The following is a 12,855-nucleotide window of genomic DNA, read 5'->3' as shown; positions in this document are numbered from 1 at the left end:
TTAAAAGTTTATGTGTTTTCAGAGCCAAAGGTCCAAACACCAATGAAGACAGGACAAGCAGCCCAGGTGATGCAGCCTCACAGGCAGCCTCAGTAACTGTTTTCTCAAAAACCTATAGCCATGACAACTTCAAAGGCTTCAGTCAGGACTTCAGTCAATCCCTGCACTTTCCCATCACACCCTGGACAGCAAATGTTAATGGATAGGTCTTCTTGGACTTGGCCAATATCCCAGTTGTTTTGTTTTGTTTTGTTTTGTTTTGTTTTGTTTTGTTTTGTTTTGTTTTGTTTTGTTTTGTTTTGTTTCAAGACAGGGTTTCTCTGTGTAGCCCTGGCTGTCCTGGAACTCACTCTGTAGACCAGGCTGGCCTCGAACTCAGAAATCCGCCTGCCTCTGCCTCCGGAGTGCTGGGATTAAAGGCGTGCGCCAGCACACCCGGCTAATAAAGGAGTACCAGTCCCAACGAGCCAGACAGGAGTCGAACCTAGAATCTTCTGATCCATAGTCAGACGTGTTATCCATTGCACCACTGGTCCGCAGACCCAGTTTTCTTAGGTTCCCCAAAAGATGTCACCACCCTGGAAAGGTGGAAACTTCTGGTTCCTTTGGAAAGTCAGTTATGTCAAATGATATTTTGCTAGGGCACACAGGTGAAAGGACGTTTTGCTAGAGCAGATATCTGAAAGAACATTTTGCTGAAGCAGACACAGGTGAAAGGATGTTTTTGCTGTAGCAAACATGTAAAAGGACACATGATGTTTAGAAAGAATATAAATATGACCCCACAGACAGTAGGAGGGAAAGCATTGGTTTGCCCTGCTCTACCTTGCTAGTCTTTGCTGATGGCACACACATATTGGCTCACTTTACACTGCATTGCTGAGCTTTGCTTGCTGTGACATCATAGAGAGAAACTCATCAAAGAACTTCTCTGTATTTGCCAGGCACTGGCAGAGCCTCTCAGGAGACAGCTGTAACAGGCTTCTGTCAGCAAGCTCTTGTTGGCATCCACAATAGTGTCTGGGTTTGGTGGTTGTATATGGGATGGATCTGCAGGTTGCACAGTCTCTGGATGGTCCATCTCTGCTCCACACTTTGTCTCTGTATCTCCTCCCATGGGTATTTTGTTCCCCCTTCTAAGAAGGACTGAAGTATTCACACTTTGGTCTTCCTTCTTCTTGAGTTTCATGTGTTTTGCAAATTGTATCTTGGGTATTCTGAGCTTCTGGGCTAATATCCACTTACCAATGAGTGTATATCATGTATGTTCTTTTGAGATCGGGATACCTCACTCAGGATGATATTTTCTAGTTCCATCCATTTGCCTAAGAATTTCATAAATTCATTGTTTTTAATAGCTGAGTAGTACTCCATTGTGTAAATGTACCACATTTTCTTTTTTTTTTAAATTTATTATATGTAAGTACACTGTAGCTGTCTTCAGACACTCCAGAAGAGGGAGTCAGATCTCATTACAGATGGTTGTGAGCCACCATGTGGTTGCTGTGATTTGAACTCAGGACCTTTGAAAGAGCAGTAGGGTGCTCTTACCCACTGAGCCATCTTACCAGCCCGTACCACATTTTCTTATCCATTTCTCTGTTGAGGGACATCTGGGTTCTTTCCAACTTCTGGCTATTATAAATAAGGCTGCTATGAACATAGTGGAGCATGTGTCCTTATTACATGTCAGAGCATCTTCTGGGTATAGGCCCAGGAGTGGTATTACTGGGTTCTCAGGTAGTACTATGTCCAATTTTCTGAGGAACTGCCAGGCTGAATTCCAGAGTGGTTGTACAAGCTTGCAATCCTACCAGTGCCTGACAAATAATAGAAGTGGATGCTTGACTGAGCACAGGATCCCCAGTGAAGAAACTAGAGAAAGGACCCAAGATGCTGAAGGGGTTTGCAGCCCCATAGGAGGAACAACAGTATGAACTAATCAGTGCCCCGAGAGCTCTCAGGGACTAAACCACCAACCAAAGAATACACATGGTGGGACCCATGGCTCCAACTGTATATGTAGCAGAGGATGGCCTTGTCCGTCATCAATAGGAAGAAAGGCCCTTGGTCCTGTGAAGGCTTGATGCCCCAGTGTAGGGGAATGTCAGGGCCAGAAAGCAGGAGTGAGTGGGTTGGTGAGGAGAAGGAGTGGGGAGGGGATAGGGGGTTTTCAGAGGGGAAACCAGGAAAGGCGACAACATTTGAAATGTAAATAAAGAAAATATCTAATAAAAAAATGAATAAAAAAGAACTCTCATGAGGTTCCTGTGGCTTCTTGCCACTTCAGCAGTCTTGGGTGATTGGCGAACCTTGCAGTGGCTTCTGGATTGAATTGCCCTACCTGATTTGTGTGTGGTGCCTGCCAAGTGGATTGGACTGCAGCTGCTGATTCATGTTTGGTGTTTGCTAGTGGACTGGACTGAGAACAACGAAGATTGAAGTCACTCCAAAGAACTATTTCTAAACAGGTCCACTTCCCCTATATCCTAATAACCTTCCTTTTCTACTACCTCTTGTGTGTGGTAAGCTAGAGGGGAGTTTGAACCCTTATTAAAGCAGGTTGAGAAAAATTTATGTCTATATCACCTCCAGACAGCAGGAAGCAATTTTAAGAGCATGCTATCTACATCCCCTAGAGGTGGAGTGGGTGGTTTTTGGTCACTCAGTGGGTAGCTGATTAGGGGTTTGGTTACAAATTGTTAGTAGTCTTGGTCTAAGAGGAGACAAAGGAAAAAAAAGGTTAGATTCAAGGATTTATTTCTCTTTTTCTCTTTCTTCCCTCTTTCCTCCTTTCTCTCCTGTCTAGTGTTAGGGGGAAAGCAGGGAAAGGAGATGTGAAGTGGAAACTTAAGGGTTCTTTGGAAAGACGGTTGGATGGTGTTCTGCTGGGGCAAACATGTAAAGGAATGCTTAGATTAAGTGGACACAGATGAAAGACTTAAGACAGACTCATGATGGAACATTTAGCTGAAGCAGACACAGGAAAAAGATGTTCTGCTTAAAGTACACACATAAAGGAACACATGATAAAAGATTCTTTGCTAAGAACACACATGTATTGGTCCGCCTTACACTGTGTAGTTGAGCTGCATTTGTCAGGACTCCATAGAGAAAAACACACCAAAAATCTTCTGGTGGTGTGCAGCAATTTCTTGCTGCTTCCACAGATTCAGGCTGATTGACAAAATGATGTCAGCTAAGACAAATACATGTGCTGAGGGAAGACGTGTTCTAAGACAAGACATGTGCTGAGACAAGACATGTAGGGGACATGTGATGTTTAGAAGATATAATTAGGACTCAACAGACAGTGACAGACTAAACTCGGCTTACTTACAGAGCTAGCTGTACGACGATTGTGAGACTCATCTTTGCTGATCTTCGCTTCCCTGAGAAAGGCACAGCCAAAAACTTCTGCTGGCATTCTTCCTCGTCCCTCCTGCTGACTCATGCTTAGACCTGGCTGTCTCTACTAGTTAGTGCCACCACTGCTGATTCATGTTTGCTATTCCAACTCTACCAAACTGGGCTGCTAGTATATCTGTAAAATGTCTGTGAATGGATTGAGCTGCTGCTACTAACCAATGGATTAACTGCCAATTTTCAGACAACACAGATGAGAGTTGCTCCAAAGAATCTTTCCAAACAGGTCCACTTTCCCTATATCCTTTCTTTCCCACCACCTCTGGTGGGTGGTAGGCTAAAAGAAAGGTTAAAACATTTTTAAAAAATCATTAAAAATAAACGTTAAAAAATTAAAATTACAGGGATGACAAGAGAAAAGGGTGGATTTAGGAATGATAGGATAAAAGGGTACATTATTGAATCTCTTTTTAGACTAGAAACAACCACAAGTCTCAAATATTTACATTACTGTGGATTTTTATTTATTGATAGAAATTTAAGGTAATATTTTGCTACAAAATACTGTATATATGTTTCAGCTCTTGTTTAAGATATTGTACATATGTAATTCATCTAAAAATGTAAAGTTCTAGTCCCTGAAAACTACCATCACAAGCTGTTTATGTAATTAAGAAATGCAATTTAGTAGTCAGCCAATCAAACGTATGGTCACATTAGGTAATAGTTTAGTTAATTACAGCTGATCCCAATCTGGGCCTGACACTGGACTTCCTCTCCCTCTGGCTCTTCTCCATTTTTGTCCCTGCAGTTCCCCTAGACAGAAAAAATTGGGTCAGAGTTCCTTACCGTGGGATGGCAACCCCATCCCTCCACTTGATGCCCTGTCCTTCCACTGGAGAAAACTCTACAAGCTCCCTATTAAAAAGCCTCTGTGCATTGGACTGAGCATTGGAGTCCCCGATGGAGAAGTTGGAGAAGGGACTGAAGGAGCTGAGAGGGTTTGTAGTCCCATGGAGAGAGCAACAGTGTTAACAGGCCAGACCACCCTGCCCCCAAGAGCTCCCAGGGACTGGACAACCGACCAAAGAATACCCAAGGAGGAACCTATGGCTCTGGCTGCATATGTGGCAGAGGATGACCTTGTTGGACATCAGTAGGAAGAAAGGCCCTTGGGCCTGAGGGTGTTCAATGCCCGAGTGTAGAGGAATACCAGGGCAGGAAGATGGGAGGGGGTGGGTGAATGGGAGAGCATCCTCATTGAGGCAGGGGGATGAGGAGGAGGATAGAGGGTTTCCGAAGGGGAGACCTAAAAAGGGGAAAACGTTTGAAATGTAAAGAAAATATCCAATTTAAAAAAAGATAGAGAGAAAAAAATATACATAATAAAAAAAGCCTCTATGTCATTATATCATTGGGAGGTCTGAGAAAGTTCCACAATAGTTGCCACATTGAATAAATCTTTATTTTTTAACTGATTTTCACTATAAAATCAGCTCATTTTTAATATTTCATTTTATACCTTTTAATTAAAATATAATTACATCATTTTCCCTCTCCTCTTTTATCCCTCCAACCCCTCCAGCGTCTTCCTAGTCTCCCACATTCCCTTCCTTTATTACTACTAACATGTTCACCACTATATATGTATATACATGAGTTATATATACGGATGCACAGATATATAAATATAATGTCCTAAGTCCGATTTTTTGTTGTTGTTTGTGTGTATATGGCTTCAGGACTGATCATTTTGTACTGGACAATCAGTTAGGGACTCATGCCTTGGAGATGTTAACGCTCCCTCTCTGGACAGTCATTGGTTGCCTGTAATCCTTGTCTAGGAGTGAGATCTCATGAGACTTACCCACAGAAACATGTAAATGAAGTTGACAGAGACTGCTTTGCAAAGTAGGAAGAAAGATAGAACGTTTTAAAGGAAATTGGTAGAAAATTAAAGGATTTGAAGACCTGAGAGGCTCATCAGGGAGGTGGCAAGAAAGGACAACAGTAAATAGTAGACAAGGACAAAGAGAAATTCAGACATACTAAACTCTAGTTATAAGAGGAACATCAGGCCCTGGCCTAGAGCACCAGACAAAACCATAGGTAATGGAGAGAATCCTTCTAAATGGAACTACAAGCAATGCCTCTGGGTGTTCCATGGATATACCATGTATATATAAATGAGATGTGATAAGGTTATGGATCTCTGTGCATTGGGATATATCTGAATAGCCCATTCATGAAGTAGTATAGAGAGACTAGTGCCCAGAATCCTATTCAGAGTAACTCTACTTTGCATCAAGTGACCATTTAGATTCTCTATGGGCCAGGCTTCATCCAAACAAGCCATCCTTCTCACAATGTTTCCCTAGACCAGCAAGATCCCAGACAGGGGAAGAATGGAGAGCACATTACATATACAGCTTACCCAGAATCTGTGCAATATGTTATCTAAGCTTGGAGTCACCTCTGCTGCTTTAAAACTGTGGAGTGCTGTGAGCAGAGGTTTGTATCAATTCTGCTCCTGCTTAGAATCATATAAAATGAGAGTTTGGTATCTATAGGAGTTGGTGGCTTTAGGAAATTGCAGTTAGTGGTACACTGTTCTCTTACTCACCCCTGATGGCTCCCTTCCACTGATCAAGATAATCTTATATGAATCACTCTTTGGGCTATTGGTGCTGTCCCTTCAGAAGCAGATGTTAATTTCACATGCCCCAGGGAAAGTCACACAAATAAAAAGACGAAATAGCCAGAAAACATAAAAAACACCAACTCAAGCTAGAAATTTGAGAAACGCAAATTAAGTAAAACTATTGTTTCCTTTGAGTTGAAAAAATTAATTGAATTAATAGATTCCAAATGGTTTCAAAAGTAGTGGGAAACACACACACACACACACACACACACACACACACCCCTGATAGAAGTATACATTGATGCTGTCATTTCAGAGGGACATTTAGTGTTATCTGATATTTTAACTACATATTACCTTTGGTAATGCATTCTACTTGCAATAAGCTATATAAAAACACAATATAGACCTAGAGAGATAGCTCAGATGGTGTAGTACCTGTGTGTAAGCATGAAGACCTGAGTTTAGACCCCCCTCCCCCAAAGCATACATACACATTCTGGGTTCCAGTTGTAATAACCTAAAGTGTCTCCAGAAATCATCAAATGTTCCTTGTAAGACAAAACCACTCTCAGCCGAAGTCTGTTGCATAAACACCCATGTTAGAACAACGACATCACTAGGGTTTCCAGTGTGAGGGCAGAGACCTGTAATCTTCGTGCTGAAAACGGTGAGGCTAGAGATCACAGGTTCAAGTCCAGCCTGGCCTTGAATCTACAACATTTTTTTTTTATCATGGGTTTGTGTTTGTTTGTTTGTTTGTTTATTTTTTTGTTTTCAAGAACTAGTTTGCTCTTTCATTGAGAAAAAAATGTTTTTCAGTCATTCAGACTTTCTATTGATGATCCGTTCCTGTCTTGCTTAAGACACCATGATTGTTTAAGCAACATGTACTCAATAAAATTGTGTGGTACAATCAAGTTAAACTTTTCTCTAACTAGCTTACAAATAAATGAGACTCAGACTATGGTTATTTTATTTGGCTTTGACTGGGGGTAACCCCTAATCTACTCTTCTAACTGCTGGCCTGGCTACCTCCCCAGCGGTGTTCCCCAGACACGTGCTGTTTCTCCTGGCCCTGTGCTCATGATCCACCTCCCCTCATGGCGGCTTCCTCTCTCTCCCTTCCTCTTCTTTCACCCTCTCCCCTGATCTCTCCTCCTCCAACCAAATCACTCCAAGCCTACCTACTTCTAATCCCTCCAGTAACTGGCTGCAGCCAATTTTATTTAACAAATAGTTTTAAACCAAGGAACAAGGTTTGCACAACAAAAGCTTATAAACGTGAGAAGTCACTTGTAGGCCTAGACCTTCAGGTATAGAATTTAGCAATACTATGCATAGCAATAGACCAAACCTCAACAAAATTGGATTTGTTTGTAAAAACACGAGTGAAAGCTCTGGTCCATAGGAGGGTTGATAGAATAGCACTGAAAATGAGGGAAAGGAAGGGGATCGTTGTTAGAGCACATTTCTAAACTCAGGTCTTCATGATTTCAAAGCTGGCTGGCATTCTACCTCTGAGGCAGCGAATAAAAAGTTCAAGGTGAGCCCTTTCTAGTGGCACTCTCCTGATCCCTCTGAGTGAGTCTGGAGGCTACCTTTAGAAGCCCTTCGCTTTCACATGATCTACACTGCTGTGTATCTAATAAGCTGTGCTGGCTGAGTTTATGTCAACTTGGCACAAGCTAGAGTCACCTGAGAGGAGGGAACCTCAGCTGAGAAAATGTCCACTTAAGATCTGGCTGTAGGGCATTTTTTAAAAATTAGTGATTGATGGGGGAGGTCCCAGCCCATTGTAGATGGTGCCATCCCAGAGATGGTGTCTTGGGTTCTATAAGAAAGCAGACTGAGCAGGGTATGAATAGCATGCCAGTCAGCAGTACTCTTCCATGACCTCTGCTTTAGCTCCTGCCTCCTCGTTACTGCCTTGTTTGAGTTCCTGTCCTGACTTCCTTTGGTGATGGACTAATGATATGGAAATGTAAGCCAAATGAACGTGCCCAAGTTGCTTTGGTCATGGTTTTGCATTGTAACAATAGAAACCCTAACTAAATCACAAGCAATGTGACCCAAGAATGGCTTCCTTCCAGGTCACCAGCTCTTGGCCAGGGTTTCACCATTTCCTTTTGATCTCTTCCATGGCAATAAGGAAAGGGTAGTTAGGAATTGGGTTCACATTATCAGTCAACCAGTGTTAGAATATCCTATATATCCATTCTAAATCGAAACTAAACCTTACAGTCTATTCTGTATAACTGCACCCCCTCCATACATCTGAAGAAATCGTCACCCCACAGCTGATGAGAACAGGAAGTGGAACTTCTTTGAATTAATTAAATCATGAAAAGGAAATCCACATGAATAAGTTTAATGCCCTATGAAAGAGGCCTAGAAGATCTCTGACCTTTTCTAGCATATAAGATCCTGTGAGATTAATCTGTGAACACAGAGGTTAGCCTCACCAGTCACTGAACCTACCAGCATCCCACTGTGAGAAATACATTTCTATTATATATAAGCTATTCCATTTTATTGCATCTCGCTTTAGAAAGCCAAATGACTATGACAACTCCATTTCTGACCTTTTATTCAATATACTTAACTTTTGAGAAAAGAATATTTAACCAATGCTTTTAAAGAAGTTGTATGGTAAAAATTATAAAGAACCTTGGGGCTAGGAATGTAGCTTAGAGAGGCAAGGGAGAAGAGAGAAAAGGCAGGGGGGGGAATAGAACAAGGAAGAGGAGGAAAAGGAGAAAAAGATAGAGAGGAGGAGGAGAGAGAGAAAAGAAAGTTAACCCTATAACTTCACCTGAAGAGAGGACTAACATTTGTCCTTGGACTATGACAGGTGATGTAGGAATCTTTGAAATATCATACCTGAGAGAACTGTGTGTGTTTAGCAAAGACTTGCACCAGTTAGCCAGTATAATGATTTGGTTCAAGGGCTTTGGAACACATACCATATCAGCTCAAACTCCTGAAGGACTGAAATTTAGACCAGCCCTAAGCATCTAACCATGCCCCCCCCTGACTACATCCCATCACTAACTCTAGACTTCGATGTGCTTTCCTGATAGACAATACTCAATGTGTACCATCACATGTCAATCAGAAAAAATGAAATTCTTGGTGAGTCCATAAGCAGAGAGCAATTGGAATAGGTGTACTTAGAATCCTCCTGGACTTAGCTCCAATGTCTCTTCCCTTCAGTCACTTTAGTCATTACTCTATAGCCACTCTCTGGTTGTCAACTAACCCTATCAACCCCCCTATCAACCCTAACTACAGTATCAGTTTTCTGTAACTCATATGAGTCCTTCTACTGAATTATGTAACTTGACTGCCATTTGAGGAAGTCCCTCAATATGTAAGTTCATGTCAGAGATAAGGGAATTTGCAGGACTGCCCCATAATTTTGCAGTTGGCTAGCTTTCACAGATTATTTCTGGAGGTTGGTAGAGTGTAGAAAATGATACCATTGACTTCTCCCTTTTCAGACCTTACGGAATGAAGATGAACACAGTCATCAGAGGTGGGAATTCATAATAATGAGTCTAGGAAAAGTCTTCCCGAGTGAGGTAACCCAGACCCAGAAAGATAAATATGGTATAGTACGTACTGCTTGTATGTGGATATTGCCCATTAAATAAATGACAACTAACCAGCCGGGTGTGATAGCGCACGCCTTTAATCTCTGCACTCGGGAGGCAGAGGCAGGCGGATTTCTGAGTTCGAGGCCAGCCTGGTCTACAAAGTGAGTTCCAGGACAGCCAGAGCTATACAGAGAAACCCTGTCTCGAAAAACCAAAAAAATAAATAATAATAATAATAACAACTAACCTACAATCTGTATACCCAGAGAGGTTAGGTATAGAGGAAAGGATTGTGGAGACACATGAATCTCCTCCATGGGAAGGGGAACTATAATAGATTTTGTGGGTGGATTTGGGGCAGGTGGGGATGGAAACGGGAGAATCAGGTATGGCGGTAAAGAAAAGACAGTGTTGGGGAAGGGACTGCAGAGCAAATCAACTATACCTGAGGGGCATTTGAGAGGTAGTATAGAAACTTAGCACAGTGGAAACTTCTTAAAATACATAAAGATGATCCAAATGAAGTCTCTAAACAATGAGGGAGACTGAGTCCCATCTGGCCATCTCCTGTCACCAAAGAAGCTTTGTTACCCAGACTGTGTTACATCCAATTTAAGTTGTTAGGTAAAGGACCCCATGGGAATCCCCCCAAACTCCAGGCTACTGCCAAGACAATAGGTTGCTCTCTACCAACTCACAGCAAGGTGGATATCTTGTGTATTGTATGGATCACCTGTTGATTAAAAGCCTATGGCCTATGCAGGAATTAGAGGTGGGACATTTGGGAGAGAGAAAGGATTCTAGGAGAGTCAGGTGGGAGATTCACAGGGAAGATGAGACAAGATAGATGCATGGCACCTGAGCACAGGTGACCAGCCATGTAACAGAATGTAGACTAGAATAAATGGGATATTTTAAGTTATATCTAGGCAGAGAAGAGTCTATCTATATGGCCAAGGTATTGTAAATATATTTTGAGTCTGAGTCTTATTTCTGGGAGCATGGGTCTGGGAGGAAGAACTGGACATAGCTTCAGCAAGAGATTTATTCTTTTCTAATTGGAGTCTGAAAGGGAGTAGGTCTGAATGGGAGAGGAGGTGGGGAGCAACTGGAAGGAGTAGATGGATGGGAAATTGTAATCAGGATATATTGTATGAAAAAAGAATTTATTTTTAGTAAAGGGGGGGGCCTTATAAACAGCTGAACACTTCAGAACTGGCAGGATAGGAAATAAGAAAGAAGTAGAGACACAAGGAAAGAGAGCAGGCACTGAGAAAAGGCTTCCAGTAGCCAGAGAGAAAGACCTGCAAGACCTGCTCACCAGAGAGTGCAGAGGCCATCAGTCCTCAGTGTCCAGGGTTCTGGACCCTAGACTGAAAGCTCTAACACTGGCTGCTGCCAGGAGGCAAAGATCTGATACCAGAGGACTGCACTGAACCGGAACACAAGAGGGTGCTGCTTGCTATTTTTCTGCCAGCCTGCATCCAGCTTCAGTCAAACATAGGTAAGCAAAGCTGCTGGAGACTGGGCTTCACACATCTTCTTTCAGGGGATCCACAGTTCCATCCAAGAAGATTGAAGTTACATCAATAGGATATGACTCTATGGCTGATGTAGGCAAATCTATGCAGAGTTTCAGTGAGAGGAACTATCTCAGAACATGAGAGCCACAACAGTTATAGAATCTACGTACAAATCCTGCCGGACAACAGATGCAAATCTAATCAGTGGCATGCCTCTGAGTCATCACATTGTGTCACATGGATCCCTCCACAGACAGGGAGCTTACGGCCGCTCATACATTGCTGGGTATAAGTGACTCTCAGCAAAGGACATACCATGTCTATCAGTTAATCTGATCTTAGACAAATCTACTTAACACTTACTCCACTTCAGCATCTATTTGGACATTTTCTTTTTTGCCAGCTTCTTCCCACTCAGATGTTACTCCTCGTTTTCCCCTTCTCTGAGCACGCTCGCTCACCAGACACACCTACCCAGTATTTGAATAATACAGTTTACAACTTTGGTTTTGTTTCTGTATTCCCAGGAGGTAAACATATACGGGTATTGTTCTAGCCTTAACATACTAGCGGCTCCTTACTAAAGACAAGCTGGTATGTCACAGGCATGACCACATCATCTCACAAACAAAAGGACATGTATGGGGTTAGATGTCACACTTCTAAAGCGTGTGTGGCACCCTAGGGACATAGAACATTTACTGATTGTGAACATTTACTACATTAGAGGCACAGAGCCTGCTGACCATCAGTCTGCACTGGCAGGTTTGGGGATGGGGAATGTGGAGGTGGGGAAAATGTGGCCTTTTAAGCATGATTAGAAAGAGGGGCTGATTGTGGATCCTGCTCCCCTAACTGGGTTGTCTTGTCTGGCCTCAGTGGGAGAGAGGATGCTCCTAGCCCTGGAGTGACATGAGGTGCAGGGGTGGGTTGGTACCCAGGGGTCCTCCCCCTTCTCAGAGGTGATGGGGGGAGGGGGTATCTGATGGGGGACTGGGAGGAGCAGGAGTAAATAAATTAATTAATTTATAGGAAAAATAAAATATGGGCAGGCCAGAGCTAACCATGACCTATCAGAATCGTGAGAGAGAGGGAGTTATGCAATTTGCCAGGCATTTTTAGTATCAATTTGATGTTATCCACTGCTGGATATGGTGACATGGCCTTCCGTAGCAAAACCACCCTTTGTGGGTTATAGAAATTATTTATAGAAATACAGAAAATATTTCTAGAAATGCTCTATAAATCCATTTGCACCAGCTTGCCCAGCTACCATCCAACTGGAAACATGTTTAAGACTCTATTGCGCTTTGCTCTCTCCCTTCTTGCCTCTCTCTTTGATAAACTTGTGAGAATAGGAGAAGCCATAACAGACATTTTTACAGCTGTCCACACATGTATAACACACACACACATACACACACACACTACTGTATGAGTTACTGGGGCCGGCATTCAGAGCCCAGATGATTTTTCACCCCATTGGAAGAAGCTAGAACAGCACTGGGGACCACAGGGCAAGGGGAGAAGTGACGTAAGCAGGTTGCTCACCAGCATTCCTCACTGAACACAACGACTGAGCTTCTCCAATCTGTTAATACACAGAACCTAACCTAAGATCTGATCAGAAGTTAGCAAAAGCTGTTAAAATCAATTAAATAGTGACTACTGTTGGGGCTATATAAATGGTTCAGCTCTTAAGAGCACTTGCTACTGTTGAAGA

At 42.5% G+C, this 12,855-nt stretch overlaps 1 non-coding gene across 1 annotated transcript; it reads right to left on the bottom strand.

The window, feature by feature from the left end:
* Positions 1-463: 463 nt before the first annotated feature.
* n-THatg1 lies at positions 464-536 on the bottom strand. Its single transcript has one exon. It is a non-coding gene; the product is annotated as a tRNA-His (tRNA).
* Positions 537-12,855: the final 12,319 nt, after the last annotated feature.

The sequence above is a fragment of the Mus musculus genome, chromosome 1 (genome assembly GCF_000001635.26).
Source record: "Mus musculus strain C57BL/6J chromosome 1, GRCm38.p6 C57BL/6J".
NCBI classification, from domain to species: domain Eukaryota; kingdom Metazoa; phylum Chordata; class Mammalia; order Rodentia; family Muridae; genus Mus; species Mus musculus.
This window is presented reverse-complemented; position numbering and strand designations above follow the sequence as displayed.